We start from the raw sequence: 19,636 nt of genomic DNA on the forward strand, positions 1-19,636 counted from the left end.
TCGGGCCGCGTCAAAAGTTAAACAGGACACGATCGAAAAATAGACTTGCCTTCCAAATTAATTACTGGGCAAATCTAAATAGAGTAAGACATTTTTATTCGTTTTAAGAAAGTTGTTATTCTTTTTAAAGCAATCAAGTGGGGTGAAGCACGCCGACAGTTAAGTGCTAGATCTACATATAAGAAGTTAGAATTAATAACGTAAAGTGCATTAATTTTCTCCTTAAATGCTATTATTGTCACACTTTTATTAATTCGATTCTCTTTCGAATAAACAAGTTGGTCGGCTCGCTGCTTGAGCGACCAAGTAGAACGGACCCATATAGACATTTACTTCGTCAAAACTAGTGCTAGGGTGCGCTATACAAACGAATCCCTGAGGTCTTAACAAAGACATCTAAAAATATCCGTAACATAATAAGAACTTCAAACATTAGCGGGGAGCCATCAATACGATGCGGTCACTTCGAAGTCTTGCCTCGAATTGAGTTACTCGGCTCGAGCTTAGGGTGACTTGAGAGGGATTGGCGTCGTACAGAAATTAGATTGATTCCGGTGGAGTTAATTTAACTCGGGTGGTTAGATTACGGACGAATCTCCGAACCCGGCTAAGACAAACCCGTTACCGGGAAGCCGGGGGCACCTTATTGAAAGAGGTGCGTTTGACACTACCATCAGCTTTTCTCTGGTCTGAAAGGAGGAGGAGGGAGGCTCCTCCTCCTCCTTTCAGACCAGAGAACACCCGAGGCTGGGTGAGAACGGGGAGGCTGCGACCCGGCCGGGGGTTGCGGGAAGGGGCGCCACCTTGATCTCCTTCTCGGCGTCGTAGTCCCCTCCGCTGGTCTGGGCTAGCAGAGCGTAGGCTCGTTGCAGCGCTTGATATTCTTGCGTCAGCTGGCGGTAGCGAAGCTCCGCCTCCTCATGCACACACCAATGCAACACAGCACTAGTACCAGAATCAGTCAGACCGGCGACAAAGCACCCGCGACGCAAAGACGAGTCCGATTCCAGGCTGAAGAGGAATGTTTGGCGCCAATACGCTGGCAGAAATGGCGGGCTACCTCTTCGGGTTCCGTGTCGGGGGTTCTGTCGGTGTGAAAAGACAAGGACGATCCGTCCGAGTCCACCAACACGTCTTCGTCGTAGCCGTAAAATGTTTTGATGACCTGCGGGCGCGGAAGCAAACATCTCTCTGAACAAACTGAAGCGACACCTCACGATGAATCGACGAGAGGAACGATAGCGAGAAAAAGGCCATTTCATCTTGCGCAACACCAAGCAGCCGCAAACAAACAGACTCACCTTGCAGGACCTCACGCTTTGTTCCTCCTCAGAGATTCTCGACGTCGGTATCGTAGCAGCAAATCTCTCTCCTGTCGACACAAATAATCCGCCTTTGAGATTCTTTGGATGCAAAGGGAACGAACGGCTCCGGCGCAGAAACAAACGCGACTCACGATGACATTTCTGACATGAGCTCCTGTCTCCAGAGCCTGAAAAACCCGTCACCGGCGATGATTGGAGGGACGCTCGTCTTTTCCAAAAGTGACAACTACAGGGTGTGTCAGGGAAGACACAGAGCAGGATGTACTTCCTGAGGAGACTACGTTCTTTTAACATCTGCAACAAACTCTTGGAGATGTTCTACCAGTCCGTGGTTGCCAGTGTCCTGTTTTACACCGTGGTGTGCTGGGGCAGCAGCACATCCAAGAAGGACACCTCCAGACTGGACAAACTGGTCAGGCGAGCCGGCTCTCTGATCGGCAAGAAGCTGGACTCATTGGAGACGGTGGCAGAGGCAAGGACACTGAAAAAACTGTTGGACATTATAGGCAATGTCAGTCACCCTCTGCACTCTGTCATCACTAATCAGAGGAGCCGGATCAGTGGGAGACTGCTCCTCCCCAATTGTAGGACAAGCAGACTGAAGAACTCCTTTGTCCCCCAAGCCATCAAGCTATTCAACTCCTCACTGGGGAGGAGGTGACATGGACATGAACAGGGACATGGAGATGCTTGTAATAACTGTACACATTCTTCACGTCAATATACAATGCGCAATATTATGGCAACTACTGTGTAGTGTTTTTACCTCCCTCGATTTTCTTGCCTAGTTTATCTTTTGGCCTCTTTTACATTTCATTGCTATCTCTTGCACTGTGTGTATTTCTGCATCTTCTGTATATCTTGATCTCTTGTGTTTTTCTTGTGTATCTTGTATTTTACTGCTACTGGACACAGAATTTCCCTGAAGGAGTAATCCCAAGGGATTAATAAAGTTGAGTCTAAGTCTAAGTCTAAGTTTTCCAGATTATCTTTATCGTATGATTATGTTGCTTTGACTTTGACTGCAACCTGTAATAAATAATATTATTTATCCCTTATTTATCCCTATCGCTTATCCCTTCCTACACAAAGTCGTAAAACATCCCTTGCTATGTTTTGACTAGAGGTCAAGGGCTTTCTCTATTCAATCCACTCTTACACCCACCCTGTTTCTCTTAATAAAAATGCTCGTGCGGGAGCCGAGAGTCAGACTTCATTCGTACAACGGATGGACTCTCCACCTGCAGGTGTCCAAAAGAACTTACTTGTCTCCCGTGTGGTTCTTGCAAAATAAGTTGGAGCGAGCGCAACTCTAACAGGGTGCATTTTGCCACTAGCTGCCTACGGACAATGACGTCGCGCTCGCGGCTCATGGTTGACGGGCTGAGCAGCCGGGCGAGTCCGTCGTTTTCAGCGCACAGCGAGTGGCAAAGGCGCTGACAAAACGGGAGCTTTGAGCTGCTGAAAACGGCAAAACAAGTCTAAAGCGTGTTCAAACGCGTGCGCACAATGCTCCTGCTTGAAAGGTCGGAATTTAAGGGGCCAATTTTTTGGATGGCGGCCGCCGGCCAAGCTTTGGACGGAAAAGGTTTCCTGGCGACAGCGAGCGAGCGCGGCGCTGCCGTACGTGCACCGAGTCACCTGCCTGAAGACCTTGGACAAGTCGTCGATGATGTGCCGCTGCTCCACAACTTGAAGGAACTCCATTTCACCGTCCTGCTGGCCGCAACCGCGCTCCAGGTCATTGAGCGAACTAGGCCTTCTCTGTGGAACACAAATGCAGTGGACTCTGTTGGCACGCCGCCGTTGTCCGCGTCGACTTACCAAGCTTGCCATCTCCTCGTTCTCCTGGGTGACAAAGCGCACTTTGTTTTCAAGGCGACACAGCACCAGTGAGAGTTCTTCATTCTTCCTGCTCAGGCGTTTGTTTTTGTCCAGGAGTGGCAGAAACTGGCTTTCTGTTTCTCTCAGTCGCTTAAGCTGCAAGCATGAAGTGCGGGATGCGAAAGACGCACAACACGCGGGCCAGAACGTATCCATTCCTTTTGCATCGGTTTGAACGGAATCGTGGCTTTGGCTCCCAATAAAAGACATCTACCAGGCAACCGACTCGCCGCGCCGCTCAACTAATAAGCAAGCGCAATGGGTGCCTCGCTGGATGGCGCGCATCAAACGTAGCGCAAACCTTCAAGCGTGCCGTCAATAAATTACCAGTTCATTGCGCTCTTCAGAAAGCAGGGCGTTTCGATCCTCCAGTTTCCTGATGACTGCGCTGAGCTCAGCGATTTTCAGATGAAAACTTCGCGTGTCCCGATCCTCCTGAGACTGAAAACGCCCCGCAACACACACACACAACCACTCGTTCAAAGTTCAAAACTGTTTTTGTGCTACCTTCCTCCAGCAACGAACTAAGACATGCGTACTGCAAGTGTGTGATGAGGTGGCTTACGCTATGAAGAGGATTGCTAGTAGCGCCGTTGACCCCACTTCCAGGGTAGTTTAGGCCCGCCCTTTGGGAATCCCTCAGGGCAGCGATCTGCTGCTCGGCAGCCTGAGTCTGCAGCTGAAGGCGGTGGACGTGGCCGGCCCCAGGGATTTATCCAAAACACTAACCGCTCTGTCTTTCAGCTTGATCTCATCCATCTGGATGTACAAACGGGGAGCGCTCAGGCAGGCGGGCAAACTCATTTGCCAGAATTGTGACAAAAACAAAGAGAGCAACCGGCCAATTTTTATCTTGAATCGACTAGAACACCATTGCTGTGACAAAAGCGAAGCGAGCAACCGGACGTTTTCTTCTTGTGAAATAGAATAGAATAGAATGCCTTAGGTGTCATTGCACTGCAGGTATACAACGAAATTGGGAACATAGCCACGCACCGCGCATCTGATCAGTCCTACCAGTCGGCGGATCTCCCTCTCGCAGTCTCTCTTAGTTCGGCTCAGCTCCTCCCGATGCTGGTGATGAGCCGATCGGAGCTGGGCCGCTCGGGACTGCCAGGCCTGCTGGGCCGCTGCCAGGGCTTCTTCCGCGCTCCTGGTGGAGGCGACACCGCTCGGTCTCCCGACACCGCCGCGTCTCCTCCACTTCCGCCAGCAAAGCGCCCCCGCTCCTCACCTGAGCAGACATTGCGCCACATCGGGCCGTTGAGACCGCAACGGAGCGCCGCGACGCTTACTGGGGACAAGCTACACAATACGGTAGCGGCCGCATCGGAGCCCGACGTGGCGTGCGGATAGTCAGACACGGATTGAGCGGATCACCTTGTCCATGGAGCCGTCCCTCAGGCTGAGGACCAAGGCATTCAGTCGCTGGATCTCTCCATCTTTGATTTTGATCACTCTCATCAGCTCCATTTCATGCTGCCGCAGTAATGTCTCCCTGGTAACGGCTAACTCTTTCTGCTTCTCCTCATGGAGTGTGCTTTTGAGTTCCGTCATGGCGGCGGTGGCACGGTGGTGCTCCGCCCGCAGGTCCTGACTTCTCTCTCTCTCCAGACAGCTGACCTGACATGACTTAGACAAACTTTATTGTCATCTTGTCTGCACATGGTGCATACAAAACGAAATTTCGTTGCACACGGCTTACAACAAAGTAGTGATATTGCAGTTGAATAGAAGTAACATATCCTATGAAAATATATATATACATATACTGTATATATATATATATATTACAAATAAGTATAAAGTGCAGCAGTGCTAATTATGCAATAGTGCAAGTAGGCAAAACAGTATTCAAGAGTGTGCAGAGGAATGCTAAACCATGTATTAAACTTCTATTTAAAGGGTTTACACAAGTTCAGTAAAGTTGGTAGTGCGAGATAGTGCAAGATAGAGGTCCGTAGTGTCATAAAGTACAGTTCTGTGAATGTGTGATGCAGAGTTCAGTTTAGAGCTCAACAGTTCTAATGTTCAACAGTCTGATGACAGCAGGGAAAAAGCTGTTGCAGAACCTGGTGGACCTGCAGCGGATTGTGCGAAACCTCTTCCCAGAGGGCAGCAGGGAGAACAGTCCATGGTGGGGGTGTGATGGGTCATTGATGATGTTACGGGCACGGGACATGCAGCGCTGAGATGAAATGTCCTGAATGGAGGGAAGAGGAGCCCCTATGATCCTCTCTGCTGTCCTCACCACTCTCCTCACGTTCTTCCAATCGGAGGCGGTGCAGCCTCCACACCACACAGAGAGTCAGCTTGTCAGAATGCTCTCTATGGTGCTCCTGTAGAACGTCCTCATGATGGGTGGGGGCAGGTGGGCTCTCCTCATCCTCCGCAGGAAGTACAAGCGCTTCTGTGCCCTCTTGATCAGTGCCGTAGTGTTCATAGTCCAGGTGAGGTCTTCTGTGATGTGGACCCCCAGGAATTTGGTGCTGCTGACCACCTCCACAGCTGAGCTGTTGATGATCAGTGGAGCGTGGTGAGGCTGGTTTTTCCTGAAGTCGACGATGATCTCCTTCATCTTCTCCACATTCAGGATCAGGCTGTTGTCTCTGCACCAGCCCACCAGCTGCTCCACCTCCTCTCTGTAGTCCAGGTCGTTGTTGTCTCTGATGAGCCCCACCACCGTTGTGTCGTCTGCGAACTTCACGATGTGATTGGTGGTGAACCTGGGGACGCAGTCGTGTGTCATCAGGGTGAACAGCAGGGGGCTCAGGACGCAGCCCTGAGGGGAGCCTGTGCTGAGGGTGATGACATCAGAGGTGTTCTGTCCGACCCGGACTGACTGAGGTCTGTTGGTGAGGAAGTCTAGCAGCCAGTTGCGAAGGGGGGTGTTGAAGCCCAGGTGTTCCAATTTTCCTACTAGATGCTGTGGGATGATGGTGTTAAACGCTGAGCTGAAGTCCAGGAACAGCATCCGAACATGGGTGTTCTTCTCCTCCAGGTGAGCCAGGCTCAGGTGAAGAACGGAGGAGATGGCGTCCTGAGTGGAGCGGTTTTGCCGGTCGGCAAACTGGAACGGGTCAAATAATGGGGGGAGTCTGGAAACGATGTGATCTTTAAGCAGCCTTTCGAAGCACTTCATCATGACCGGAGTCAGTGCAACAGGCCGGTAATCATTAAATGAGGTGATTTGAGGTTTCTTCGGCACCGGAATGATGGAGGCAGTCTTAAAGCACGCTGGCACTGTGGCTTGGCCCAGCGAGGTGTTAAAAATGTCTGTGATGACCCCAGCCAGCTGACTTGCACATTCCCTGAACACACGCCCAGGAATGTTGTCGGGGCCAGGGGCCTTACGGGGGTTGACTCTCCTCAGGGTCTTCAACACATCGGCGGAGTCAAGGCAGAGTACCTCCTCTTCCTGATGGGGGACAGTTTTAACTGCTGGAGTGCCGTTTAGTGCCTCGAACCTCCCAAAGAAGTTATTTAGACCATTTAGAAAGTCAGAATCAACTTCACCCACCGGGGGGGGAGGGTGAGTTGTAGTCTGTAATCGCCCGTATGCCTTGCCACATACTCCTGGTGTTGTTGGCGTCGTGGAAACGATCCTGAATTTTTCGACTGTGGTCTCGCTTCGCTACCCTGATGGCACGGTTCAAGTTGGCTCTCGCTGTCCTCAGTGTCTCCTTGTCGCCAGACTTGAAGGCAGAGTTCCGCGCTCGTAGCGTTTGACGTACCTCCTCAGTCATCCAGGGTCGTTGGTTGCCCCGGGTGATGATATTCTTAGTGGTGCTGACGTCCTCGGTGCATTTGTTGACGTAGGCTGACACAGTCATGGCACACGCATGTCAAATCTACATCGGGGAAACTGGGAGGGAGGGAGGGAGGGAGGGAGGGCGGGAGGGAGGCAAGCAGGGAGGCAGGCAGGCAGGGAGGCAGGCAGGGAGGCAGGCAGGGAAGCAGGCAGGGAGGAAGGCAGTGTCTGTCTGTTGAGGTTTTCACCTTGTTCTTCTCCTGCTGAAGTTCTAACTGGACGTCCATCAGTTTGGCTCTCAGCTCGTCATTGGCGGCCTGAAAGGCGTCCGTTCGCTCCGCCTTGACCCGCCCTGCCGGAGCTCGTTTGGACATCTCTTACTCGAGTCTCGCCCGGTCGTCAGTCAGAGATCACAACATTTGTACCTGGAGAGCACAAACGCAGCGCTGTTTTCCACTGGCTTCGGACTCAACTTCAATCGGTACCGTAACGTACAACATCATAAACATAGATCTAGCTTGACTTATTCATTGAATAAATGCATTTGGTTCTTCAAAACTGCATCACGCAACATAGCGTGACCGAGACGGCCGTTATCCACCTGCGTGAAGTTATTTGGTGAAATGAATGAGATGTTTAAGACACCATCGTTCTGTCTCTATGTAGATGAAGGGAAATAATCGATTGCTGAAGGTCCAAAGGTGTTGTGATAAACAAATAAACATATTAGTGACATATTTGTGATAAACATATTAGGCAGGATAATCACATATGTTAACTTGACTGCCCACACTGTATTTATTTATGGTTATTTGTTAAATCGAGTACTGTTAGACATGAAACAGGAAGTGTTTAACATAAATGGACGACGAAAGGGGTACTCACCATTGTAGCTCCTGCTGGTCAATGATACGAGCCTCTTCTTGCAGTGGAAAACATACAGCCAACAAACACCGTGGAACCTAAAGGAAGGAAATTAAACATTAACATTTAGCCTCAACCAACATTCACAGATACAACGCAACGCAAACTACACAAACATAAATCTTTTTAAACACAATGAGTTGTACTTACCGTGTACGCTCTAGACGGTCCACTTGCAAGCAGAAAATAAAGATATTTCTGTTGATAATCGTCGTGTTTGTATCCGTTGTCTCGCTCAAGGCCATTGCGCCCACAGATTTGAATTTTGGCCAGAGTTCAGCCTATTGACGTCATTTCCGCGGTGTAATACCCGCATATCTGAAACGGCAAAGTTAAGAGTAGAGTTAAATAAAGTTTTTAATCAACGCAATAATTTACAAACGTTGACCAGTCGAAATAATCGTCGAAATTTGGCGTCTGTGGCTGGAAGCAGACGCCGAGTTCGACGTTCCTCCCAAATGCCACACTGCCTCGCTTTTCAGGCCAACAAAAAAACATATTTTTCAAAACAATGAGTTGTAATTACCTTGTACGCTCTAGACGGTCAAGTTGCAAGCTGAAAACAAAAATATTTGTCTTGTTAGTCGTCGTGTTACTAACCGCTGTGTCTTGTTTGCCAGCATTGCCGCTTTCCTACTTCCTGTTGCAAGCCACGCCCACGGATTATAATTTTGCCATGAGTTCCGCCTATTGACGTCATGTCCGCGTCGCATGACTGCGACGTAATATTATCTAAAACTGTTTGTGCGGCATGGTGTTGTTCTGTGCGGTATTGTGTTATTCTGTGCGGCGTCGTGTTGTTCTGTGCGGCGTAGTGTTGTTCAGTGCGGCGTCGTGTTGTTCAGTGCGGCATGTTGTTGTTCAGTGCGGCATGTTGTTGTTCAGTGCGGCATGTTGTTGTTCAGTGCGGCATGGTGTTGTTCAGTGCGGCATGGTGTTGTTCAGTGCGGCATGGTGTTGTTCAGTGCGGCATGGTGTTGTTCAGTGCGGGATGGTGTTGTTCAGTGCGGCATGGTGTTGTTCAGTGCGGCATGGTGTTGTTCAGTGCGGCATGGTGTTGTTCAGTGCGGCATAATATTGTTCAGTGCGGCGTAATGTTGTTCAGTGGGGCATGGTGTTGTTCAGTGCGGCATGGTGTTGTTCAGTGCGACATGATGTTGTTCAGTGCGGCATAATGTTGTTCAGTGCGGCATAATGTTGTTCAGTGCGGCATAATGTTGTTCAGTGCGGCATAATGTTGTTCAGTGCGGGATGGTGTTGTTCAGTGCGGCATGGTGTTGTTCAGTGCGGCATGGTGTTGTTCAGTGCGGCATGGTGTTGTTCAGTGCGGCATGGTGTTGTTCAGTGCGGCATGGTGTTGTTCAGTGCGGCATGGTGTTGTTCAGTGCGGCATGGTGTTGTTCAGTGCGGCATGGTGTTGTTCAGTGCGGCATGGTGTTGTTCAGTGCGGCATGGTGTTGTTTAGTGCGGCATGGTGTTGTTCAGTGCGGCATGGTGTTGTTCAGTGCGGCATGGTGTTGTTCAGTGCGGCATGGTGTTGTTCAGTGCGGCATGGTGTTGTTCAGTGCGGCATGGTGTTGTTCAGTGCGGCATGGTGTTGTTCAGTTCGGCATGGTGTTCAGTGCGGCATAATGTTGTTCAGTGCGGCATAATGTTGTTCAGTGCGGCATAATGTTGTTCAGTGCGGCATGGTGTTGTTCAGTGCGGCATGGTGTTGTTCAGTGCGGTATATTGTTGTTCAGTGCGGTATATTGTTGTTCAGTGCGGTATATTGTTGTTCAGTGGGGCATAATGTTGTTCAGTGCGGCATGGTGTTGTTCAGTGCGGGATGGTGTTGTTCAGTGCGGCATGGTGTTGTTCAGTGCGGCATGGTGTTGTTCAGTGCGGCATGGTGTTGTTCAGTGCGGCATGGTGTTGTTCAGTGCGGCATGGTGTTGTTCAGTGCGGCATGGTGTAGTTCAGTGCGGCATGGTGTAGTTCAGTGCGGCATGGTGTAGTTCAGTGCGGCATGGTGTAGTTCAGTGCGGCATGGTGTTGTTCAGTGCGGGATGGTGTTGTTCAGTGCGGCATGGTGTTGTTCAGTGCGACATGGTGTTGTTCAGTGCGACATGATGTTGTTCAGTGCGGCATAATGTTGTTCAGTGCGGCATAATGTTGTTCAGTGCGGCATGGTGTTGTTCAGTGCGGCATGGTGTTGTTCAGTGCGGGATGGTGTTGTTCAGTGCGGCATGGTGTTGTTCAGTGCGGCATGGTGTTGTTCAGTGCGGCATGGTGTTGTTCAGTGCGGCATGGTGTTGTTCAGTGCGGCATGGTGTTGTTCAGTGCGGCATGGTGTTGTTCAGTGCGGCGTCGTGTTGTTCAGTGCGGCGTCGTGTTGTTCAGTGCAGCATGGTGTTGTTCAGTGCGGCATGGTGTTGTTCAGTGCGGCATGGTGTTGTTCAGTGCGGCATGGTGTTGTTAAGTGCGGCATGGTGTTGTTCAGTGCGGCGTAATGTTGTTCAGTGGGGCATGGTGTTGTTCAGTGCGGCATGGTGTTGTTCAGTGCGGCATGGTGTTGTTCAGTGCGGCATGGTGTTGTTTAGTGCGGCATGGTGCTGTTCAGTGCGGCATGGTGTTGTTCAGTGCGGCATGGTGTTGTTCAGTGCGGCATGGTGTTGTTCAGTGCGGCATGGTGTTGTTCAGTGCGGCATGGTGTTGTTCAGTGCGGCATGGTGTTGTTCAGTGCGGCATGGTGTTTTTCAGTGCGGCATAGTGTTGTTCAGTGCGGCATAATGTTGTTCAGTGCGGCATAATGTTGTTCAGTGCGGCATAATGTTGTTCAGTGCGGCATAATGTTGTTCAGTGCGGCATAATGTTGTTCAGTGCGGGATGGTGTTGTTCAGTGCGGCATGGTGTTGTTCAGTGCGGCATGGTGTTGTTCAGTGCGGCATGGTGTTGTTCGGTGCGGCATGGTGTTGTTCGGTGCGGCATGGTGTTGTTCGGTGCGGCATGGTGTTGTTCGGTGCGGCATGGTGTTGTTCAGTGCGGCATGGTGTTGTTCAGTGCGGGATGGTGTTGTTCAGTGCGGGATGGTGTTGTTCAGTGCGGGATGGTGTTGTTCAGTGCGGCATGGTGTTCAGTGCGGCATAATGTTGTTCAGTGCGGCATAATGTTGTTCAGTGCGGCATGGTGTTGTTCAGTGCGGCATAATGTTGTTCAGTGCGGCATAATGTTGTTCAGTGCGGTATAATGTTGTTCAGTGCTGCATGGTGTTGTTCAGTGCTGCATGGTGTTGTTCAGTGCTGCATGGTGTTGTTCAGTGCTGCATGGTGTTGTTCAGTGCGGGATGGTGTTGTTCAGTGCGGCATGGTGTTGTTCAGTGCGGCATGGTGTTGTTCAGTGCGGCATGGTGTTGTTCAGTGCGGCATGGTGTTGTTCAGTGCGGCATGGTGTTGTTCAGTGCGGCATGGTGTTGTTCAGTGCGGCATGGTGTTGTTCAGTGCGGCATGGTGTAGTTCAGTGCGGCATGGTGTTGTTCAGTGCGGCATGGTGTAGTTCAGTGCGGCATGGTGTTGTTCAGTGCGGGATGGTGTTGTTCAGTGCGGCATGGTGTTGTTCAGTGCGGCATGGTGTTGTTCAGTGCGACATGATGTTGTTCAGTGCGGCATAATGTTGTTCAGTGCGGCATAATGTTGTTCAGTGCGGCATGGTGTTGTTTAGTGCGGGATGGTGTTGTTCAGTGCGGGATGGTGTTGTTCAGTGCGGCATGGTGTTGTTCAGTGCGGCATGGTGTTGTTCAGTGCGGCATGGTGTTGTTCAGTGCGGCATGGTGTTGTTCAGTGCGGGATGGTGTTGTTCAGTGCGGCATGGTGTTCAGTGCGGCATAATGTTGTTCAGTGCGGCATAATGTTGTTCAGTGCGGCATGGTGTTGTTCAGTGCGGCATAATGTTGTTCAGTGCGGCATAATGTTGTTCAGTGCGGTATATTGTTGTTCAGTGGGGCATAATGTTGTTCAGTGCGGCATGGTGTAGTTCAGTGCGGCATGGTGTAGTTCAGTGCGGCATGGTGTTGTTCAGTGCGGAATGGTGTTGTTCAGTGCGGGATGGTGTTGTTCAGTGCGGGATGGTGTCGTTCAGTGCGGGATGGTGTTGTTCAGTGCGGGATGGTGTTGTTCAGTTTGGCATGGTGTTGTTCAGTGCGGCATGGTGTTGTTCAGTGCGGCATGGTGTTGTTCAGTGCGGGATGGTGTTGTTCAGTGCGGGATGGTGTTTTTCAGTGCGGGATGGTGTTGTTCAGTGCGGGATGGTGTTGTTCAGTGCGGCATGGTGTTGTTCAGTGCGGCATGGTGTTGTTCAGTGCGGCATGGTGTTGTTCGGCATGGTGTTGTTCAGTGCGGCATGGTGTTGTTCAGTGCGGGATGGTGTTGTTCAGTGCGGGATGGTGTTGTTCAGTGCGGCATGGTGTTGTTCAGTGCGGCATGGTGTTGTTCAGTGCGGCATAATGTTGTTTAGTGCGGCATAGTGTTGTTCAGTGCGGCATGGTGTTGTTCAGTGCGGCATGGTGTTGTTCAGTGCGGCATGGTGTTGTTCAGTGCGGCATGGTGTTGTTCAGTGCGGCATGGTGTTGTTCAGTGCGGCATGGTGTTGTTCAGTGCGGCATGGTGTTGTTCAGTGCGGCATGGTGTTGTTCAGTGCGGCGTCGTGTTGTTCAGTGCAGCATGGTGTTGTTCAGTGCGGAATGGTGTTGTTCAGTGCGGCATGGTGTTGTTCAGTGCGGCATGGTGTTGTTCAGTGCGGCATGGTGTTGTTCAGTGCGGCATGGTGTTGTTCAGTGCGGCGTAATGTTGTTCAGTGCGGCGTAATGTTGTTCAGTGGGGCATGGTGTTGTTCAGTGCGGCATGGTGTTGTTCAGTGCGGCATGGTGTTGTTCAGTGCGGCATGGTGTTGTTCAGTGCGGCATAATGTTGTTCAGTGCGGCATAATGTTGTTCAGTGCGGCATAATGTTGTTCAGTGCGGCATAATGTTGTTCAGTGCGGCATAATGTTGTTCAGTGCGGCATAATGTTGTTCAGTGCGGGATGGTGTTGTTCAGTGCGGCATGGTGTTGTTCAGTGCGGCATGGTGTTGTTCAGTGCGGCATGGTGTTGTTCAGTGCGGCATGGTGTTGTTCAGTGCGGCATGGTGTTGTTCAGTGCGGGATGGTGTTGTTCAGTGCGGGATGGTGTTGTTCAGTGCGGGATGGTGTTGTTCAGTGCGGCATGGTGTTCAGTGCGGCATAATGTTGTTCAGTGCGGCATGGTGTTGTTCAGTGCGGCATGGTGTTGTTCAGTGCGGCATAATGTTGTTCAGTGCGGCATAATGTTGTTCAGTGCGGCACCTAGCACCTAGAAGGTAAATAAATAGGAAGGAAGGACTCACCGGTGACGTCGTCGCCCACGTCCAAGCGTTGTACTTTGTATTTTCATCCTTCTGACAGTGGAAAACATATAGCCAACAAACACCGTGGAACCTAAACGAATGAAAGAAAACTATCATTTGGCCACAACCAACATTCACAGATACAACACAATGTGACGTGCGGTGTTGAGGTTAAAGGTTGAGTGAAGGGCCCTCGTTTTAAACTACTTTTTTGAAAAGGAGTGGGAACAAGTAAGACGTATTTAATTTATTTATTGGGAAGTAGTAAGACTTATTAAATTTATTTAATCTACTTTTCTTCCCAGGCAAAATTTGATGTGCTGCAATTCCAAATTTCCAAAGTGAATGAAGGAATGAAATCCTTTAAATTATGATTTTGTATAAATACTAGGCATAAACACAAAATCTACGGCACAAAATGGGCAGACTTTACTTGTTTGAAAAGGACTGGTTACAAGACAGACTTTTTTAATTTATTTAATGGGAAGAAGACTTATTTAGTTTAATTGATCTATTTTTGTTCCCTGGCAAAATTCGATTTGCTGCAATTCCAAATTTCCAAAGTGAATGAAGGAATGAAGTCGTTTAAATTATGATTTTGTATAAATACTAGGCATAGACACAAAATCTACGGCACAAAACGGGCAGACTTTACTTGTTTGAAGAGGACTGGTTGCAAGACAGACTTTTCTGATTTATTTAATGGGAAGAAGACTTATTTAGTTTATTTAATCTCTTTTTGTTGCCTGGCAAAATTGGATTTGCTGAAATTGTATTTTGCCAAATCTTGACTTGAGACCTGATAGGAAGTATTAAACGCTCAGTTAAATCGATACAAGTTGGTAATAAGAGCGAGTAATGTTGGTTGAAGCGATGAATGAAGGTTAAAAGCAATTTAAATTATGACTTTGTATAAATACTAGATATTAACAGAACATCTACTGCGCAAAATGGGCAGAGTTTACTTGTTTGAGAAGGAGTGGCTTATTTAAGTCTAAGATTTATTTAATCTGTTTGTTCCCAGGCAAAATTGGATGTGATGCAATTCCAAATTTCACCACATGATGGTGCCAAATTTTGACTTCATAGGACATATTCAACACTTAACTATTATGTTCAAGGTAATCAGATTTGTTTATTATTCTAATGGCCTTTTCAAAACTATTCTGGATTACTACTTTGGATCTATTCTACATTACTTGGCAACAACATACTCTGTAACAGATTAGGCAGTATAATCACATATGTTAACTTGAGAGTGCCCACACTCAATCTACTTATCGTGATGTGTTAAATCAATTACTGTTAGACATTATTATTCTGATAATCTACCAAATCTTTGAATTGAAGAATTTGTGATTTAATTAATAGCTTGTTGTTATGTTCAGGGTAATCAGACTTGTATATAATTCTAATGGCCTTCTTTTGAAAACTATTCTGAATTACAACTTTGGATCTTATATTACTTTGCAACAATATACTCGGTGACAGATTAGGCAGTATAATCACATATGTTAACTTCAGTGCCCACACTGTATTTATTTATGGTTATTTGTTAAATCAAGTACTGTTAGACATGAAATAGGAAGTGTTTAACATAAATGTTATGGCTACTCACCGTTGTAGCTCGCTCCTGGTCAATGATACGGGCCTCTTCTTGCAGTGGAAAACTTGCAGCCAACAAACACCGTGGAACCTAAAGGAATGAAATTAAACATTAACATTTCGCCTGGACCAATATTCACACGTACAACGCAACGCGGCTACACTTCTGCTAGCGCCTCAGCTACACGTTGCTATTACAAACGTAAATCTCTTTAAACACAATGAGTGTTACTTACCGTGTACGCTGTAGACGGTCCAGTTGCAAGCAGAAAATAAAGATATTTCTGTTGATATTCGTCGTTGCTCAGTGGCTCACGGCCATCGCGCCAACAGATTTGAATTTTGGTGGAAGTTCAGCCAATTACGTCATATCCGCGGCACATGACTGCGACGTAATACCCGCTTATCTGAAACGGCAGTTAAAAGTAGAGTTACATCAAGTTTTCTTTTTTAATCAACGCAATCATTTACAACCGTTGACCAGAAAGAATCGTCGAAATTCGACGTTCCCCCCAAACGCCACACTCACTCGCTTTTCAGGGCAACAAAAGTACTTCTTTTTAAAAACGATGAGTTGTACTTACCGTGTACGCTCTGGACGGTCCAGTTGCAAGCAGAAAATAAAAATATTTCTCTCGTTAGTCGTATGTTACCATCCGCTGTGTCTTTGTCAACATCGCCATTTTCCTACTTCCTGTTGCGAGCCACGCCCACGGATTTAAATTCTGGCGGAAGAGCCCGCCCATTGGCGTCGTTTTCGCGTATAGCAAATCCGATTGGTTGGGAAGGGGGCGCGGTTATGCAGCCGAGGGGTCCTGTGATCGGTGGGATGTAAAGTAGGCGTCGACGTCACGTCCGCGTCACGTGACCACGACGTGGCAGACGTCATATAGCAACCGCTGTTTTGTTTAGTAGACTTACAGTTGTTATGCATTGACATAATGGCGCACACTCCAAATAGATTTAAATAAATTAAATAATTCTTCTGCCCACTCCCTTTTAAACAAGTTAACTCTCCCCGCGGATTTGAATTCCGGCGGAAGTTTTTACAGTTGTTATGCGTTGACATAATGGCGCACTGGTTAGCATGTCCACCTCTTAAGCATGATGTTGCGGGTTCGACGCCTGATCAATGTTAGCATGGAGTGAGCTGAAGTGCATGGCGCTGAAGATTTGAATCTTTGAAATGCGCTGAGGTCTGACGTATCAGGCAGAATGGTTTGCCATCACGTTCAACAAAAAATAGAAACTTTCCCACTCTGATAAAAACGTCCTGTGTTCATCTACATATTTTCGTTTTGCCGTGCATCTTTTCCCTGCCATTTCGAGAGCCCAATTGACACTAATAGTTTACTGGAATGTGTTTGCCCATCCTACTTTGTGGAATTTCACCACATGCGCTTTTGACGAAAATACTAAATTGAACTCAAGTGAAGCCAACACGCACAACCCCCCCACACACACACACACACACACAAATGTTGATATGAACATAAAAGAGCCGCATGCGGTTCGGGAGTTGCGGCTTGGCCAAACCTGTACTATACAACTTTATTTGTGTAAAATTTTCACAACAGCTGTCACACAAACAAAGCGGGAAAAACCGAAGACGTGCGTGTTCCGCCCACGCTGGATTTATTTGCACCTTTGAAAAGACACCGTATTGCCGCAGATGTGGCAAAGAGTACTTTTGGGCATCTGAGACGGAAGGATGTCCAAAGCATCACGTCACCTGCTCTGGTAGGAATGGTGGTGGGACGTTGAGGTCAACCGCTTTGGGGTTGGCTGAATCTTTGGTCGCAGGATGCCACACACTTGAAGACAGAAGCAGAAAAGCAGAGCTAAATGCAAAATGTACTCACCGGTGACTCCAATTTTTTCCCCCCCTGAAGAAATGGATGGACGGGTGGCCCCGGCTGGCCGGTGGGACTCTTGTTATTCTGACCCTTTTTAGTGCGCGTTTGGGGCAACAACCGTTTTTTGTGGCGCTCTCTTCTGGTTCAAGAGTGCCCTGCATGTGAATTTGCCTTTCCTGCCTTCTGATTGGATGAGCGCCGGTGTGACGCGGTGCCTCTGTCACCGTGGCGGGGGGTATACGTCGGCATCGGAGCGTCTGCCAACGTCTGAGACCGGCTGGCAGTGTATCGGAGGTGTCGAGTGCGGTGCCGCTGGAGCTCACTCACCAGCTGGTGTTAGGGCCACAGAATGAAGGCCAAGGAGAAGACTAGAAAGAGAAACAGAAACTTCTCCTCCAATTGTTTGATTTGTCTCTTCTGAGCTTCGATGAATTCTTTCAGCTCTTTGTTCCTCTAGGACGGACAAATGGAAAGTAGCCTTCAAAAGCCAGTAAGCGTGCAAGTAAGTGCCGGGCTGGCTTTGGGCCCTTACCTGTTGCGCGCTGTGCAGCAGATCCATTCTCTCTTGGAGGATGCAAGCGTCGCGCTCCCTCAACTCCCACATCAGGGCTCGCTTCCATTGGTCCACGGCGCTCCTAAGCTCTTGTCTCTGATCCGCCGTCAGCACGTCATTCACGCCAGCGTGGCTGGCTTTTTCGCCGTCCGTGGCGGGGCAGTCCCGCTGCGGTAGCGCCTCGTACAACATGGCCTCCAGCTCCATGATCCTCCATGAACTTCAAGACGGGGGAGCGCCACTCCCTCTCCTGAAAGGCAGAGGCATGCATCCGTCCGTCCGTCCGTCCGTCCGTCACATCTCTGGCCTCAACACGCTTGTGCGAGTCTTCCCACCTCCAGCTCCAGGATGCGGAACTCAAGCAGTTCGTTTTGGTCTCGGATATCCTGGATGTGCTCTTTCAGACGCGCTTCTTCCGCCTCCATCCGCCTGACCTGAAAAGACAGTCAGACCTCATCTGCGGGGCTTCCGGACGGGTGTGACGCCAAGCGACTCCGCCCAGCGCCTTTCTTTCCGTCACCTTTTCGGCCAACTGCTGATTGCTCTGACGCAGCAGCTGCTTCTCCTCCACCCACTTGACATTCTAGAAGAGACAAACGCGTGGACAGCTTTGGAATGTTGTGTCATTTTCATCCACAAATTCTTTGGTTGACTGGAAAATGACATTTGCTTTTCTCCACATTTTCCCAGCCACGTTGGGGGGGGGGGGTTGGTCCAGTAATGCCAGACGAATGAGTGACTGAAGAATGTAGCTATTTTGTCTGAGAAAAAGGTGTGCTCATTGATAAGCTTACCTGTCCTTGTTGCTTCAGCGCTGACTCCAGATCTGCTACTCTGCTTTGATAGTGACCCATTTCTACTGTCATGTAACATGGGGGGAAGAGATGGTGCAAATGGTAAAATATGGATTGTTCACAGGAATAAATTGGCAGAGCTGAAATTCCAAATTTTTCCAAAAGATGGCGCCAGACCAAAACATGAGACCAAAAAAGGGGCCAAAATAAGCTAAGCAAGTTAAAATAGAAATAAAACAGGAACACGGTGTCGGATTGTGAGTCACGCATGGACGCACAAATGTGATTTTTACTTTTTGATTTCTTTGCTTGGCTAAAAATGTATTCTGTAACAGCTTAAAGCAATATTGTTAGTCAATTCGATCAAGGGACCCGTCACTATGAGAATAGTGGCGTGACATAAATTGTTTGGAGAAGCACAAATGTGATTTTTACTTCTTGATTTCTTTGCTTGGCTAAAAATTGATTCCCTCTTTCATGAACTGTGTTTTGCAATCGAATTGTTCTGGGATTGAATGATTTTATTAACACGGGTATCAGTGGGTGAAATTGTTCGGTTTCTGGAGTGATTAAGATTTGTAATTCTATTTCATGTTTCTTCAATAAATGTGTTGTGTATATTCATCTACTTTGTTGTGCGCTGATTTGTACTGAATGTACAATCGATGGTTCGGGGTTGATTTGACAATTTGATTAATGTGCGGGGGGTTATTATGGTATAACATAGGACCGTAATAAATAAAAGTAACATCAGACAATTTTAGAGAATTGAATAACTTTCGTAGTTATTTGAGACACGAGTGAATTTCAATCCGTTTGAAAGTTTGCTTCGTCTGAATAAATTAACGGAAGTGTTTGAATCGGATTATCGGTTTGGTGTAGAACTGAAAGTAATTTAATTATTTGAAGGGCGCAGGCCCGTTTCCCCTTTTGACGGGCCGCGTAAAAAGTAACTCCGAACATGTTAGAGAATTAAATAACTTTCGTAGATATTTAAGGGAAGAGTGAATTTCGTCAAAAGTGAATTCGTTTGAAAATTTACTTCCTCTAAATAAAATAACGACGATGGTTAAAATAGATCATTTGAGTTGGTGAAGGATAAAAGTATTTCGATTGTCCGTCGGGCGCGGCCCAGTTCTTAATTTTGTCGGGCCGCGTCAAAAGTTAAACAGGACACGATCGAAAAATAGACTTGCCTTCCAAATTAATTACTGGGCAAATCTAAATAGAGTAAGACATTTTTATTCGTTTTAAGAAAGTTGTTATTCTTTTTAAAGCAATCAAGTGGGGTGAAGCACGCCGACAGTTAAGTGCTAGATCTACATATAAGAAGTTAGAATTAATAACGTAAAGTGCATTAATTTTCTCCTTAAATGCTATTATTGTCACACTTTTATTAATTCGATTCTCTTTCGAATAAACAAGTTGGTCGGCTCGCTGCTTGAGCGACCAAGTAGAACGGACCCATATAGACATTTACTTCGTCAAAACTAGTGCTAGGGTGCGCTATACAAACGAATCCCTGAGGTCTTAACAAAGACATCTAA

General features: G+C 48.1%; 1 long non-coding RNA gene across 1 annotated transcript; it reads right to left on the reverse strand.

Moving 5' to 3' along the window:
* Positions 1–14,897: 14,897 nt before the first annotated feature.
* Positions 14,898–15,829, reverse strand: LOC125992779 (uncharacterized). The gene is made up of 3 exons (XR_007489778.2): positions 15,471–15,829; positions 15,123–15,293; positions 14,898–14,977 (listed from the first exon to the last, which is right to left on the reverse strand). It is a non-coding gene; the product is annotated as an uncharacterized lncRNA (long non-coding RNA).
* Positions 15,830–19,636: the final 3,807 nt, after the last annotated feature.

This window comes from Syngnathus scovelli, unplaced genomic scaffold, assembly GCF_024217435.2.
Source record: "Syngnathus scovelli strain Florida unplaced genomic scaffold, RoL_Ssco_1.2 HiC_scaffold_24, whole genome shotgun sequence".
Taxonomy (NCBI): domain Eukaryota; kingdom Metazoa; phylum Chordata; class Actinopteri; order Syngnathiformes; family Syngnathidae; genus Syngnathus; species Syngnathus scovelli.